We start from the raw sequence: 1,365 nt of genomic DNA on the forward strand, positions 1-1,365 counted from the left end.
TTTATTTCCAATTTCAGTTGCATCTGAGCCAGTAACTTAATATTTTTTTTATCAAGAGTACCTATATAATGTCGCAGAACTGAATTCGAAAATGAATGGTGATTTTAATAAAAATTAGTTTCATTGTTTCTGTTTGATTGTCTTAATTTTTCTTAAAACTTTTTTTTTGCAGATAATATGATGGAAATTTTGATTGAAGGAGAACAAATTCCGAACCAAAATGGTGACATAATACGTGATAAACAATCACACATCTTTGATTGTACCGACAAATCAATTAACCTGGCAGTTTTATGTTGCTGTTTGTTCAATTTTTGTATTGCAATTATTTTGATTGCAGGTGCGTACAAGTATAATAAAAAATAGAATCACAATTTGGAAGTGGAATCGTTTTGAATACCGTTATTTAATTAAACTTGTGCTCTCTCTTGAGTAGATGCATTAGCTTATAGTATAGATTTGATAGATTTTTGGAGTATTGAGTTGGAGAACTCTTTAATTTATAATGAATTTAAATTATAAATTGTTTTCCAATAATGTTTTGACAACTTTTTTTTTTATAAATCGCAAAACATTTGAGATATTTTCAAAACGTTTGTATATTATATTATATATGTATTGTGGTGTGAGTGATGCCCAGTTTTGGGAACAAAGTGAAATTGACTGATTCGGATCGTTGGCTAAAGACGCAATATTACCAAATATGTATGTAGACCGCTTAAAAATATCAATAAATGATCTGTAAGGGAGGCTAACAAAAGGACAATAACATTATATGTATACATCTTAACCTTATATTTAAATATTTCAAAGGCTAATGGAACCGTTCTGTCTATCAACTCCTACTCCCACCTCCTTGTGGTGAACATCGGGTGCCTAGTACCTCAACTGGAGATTGGGTTCCAACCCCCAGACCCCTCTTTACCACTGGGGCCCCCAAATTGCTGAAACATCACTTAACATCTATTGGTCTATTTTCAAGAAAAAAAAAATATATCGATACAATGTTAGAAGGTTCCTTTTTAATCATCGTTCTATGTAAAGTTTGCTTGTATCATCATCAAATATACTATTAAATCAAAATATGTGTTAGAGATTCACGGGCAAGAATAAAAGAAAAATGTAAATTTGCCACTTTTGTACCATGTGCAGGGCACTCATTAATAGAATAGAATTGGTAGAAGTGCATGCCGCTGGGTGTGTCTTAGAAGTAACCAAATTAACTTTTTTTCGGTATCTTCTCATCGATGGAGTGTGTTGACTGCTCATTTAGGTCCAACAAAATTTTTAAAAAGTCTTTCTCAAACAAGATGGTCGGCGCGAGCTGATGCACTAAGCGCTATATATAAAGGTCATCAAGAAATT

General features: G+C 32.2%; 1 long non-coding RNA gene across 1 annotated transcript; it reads left to right on the top strand.

Moving 5' to 3' along the window:
- Positions 1-381, top strand: LOC129948974 (uncharacterized). The gene is made up of 2 exons (XR_008781987.1): positions 1-98; positions 173-381. It is a non-coding gene; the product is annotated as an uncharacterized LOC129948974 (long non-coding RNA).
- Positions 382-1,365: the final 984 nt, after the last annotated feature.

The sequence above is a fragment of the Eupeodes corollae genome, chromosome 3, assembly GCF_945859685.1.
Source record: "Eupeodes corollae chromosome 3, idEupCoro1.1, whole genome shotgun sequence".
Taxonomy (NCBI): Eukaryota; Metazoa; Arthropoda; class Insecta; order Diptera; family Syrphidae; genus Eupeodes; species Eupeodes corollae.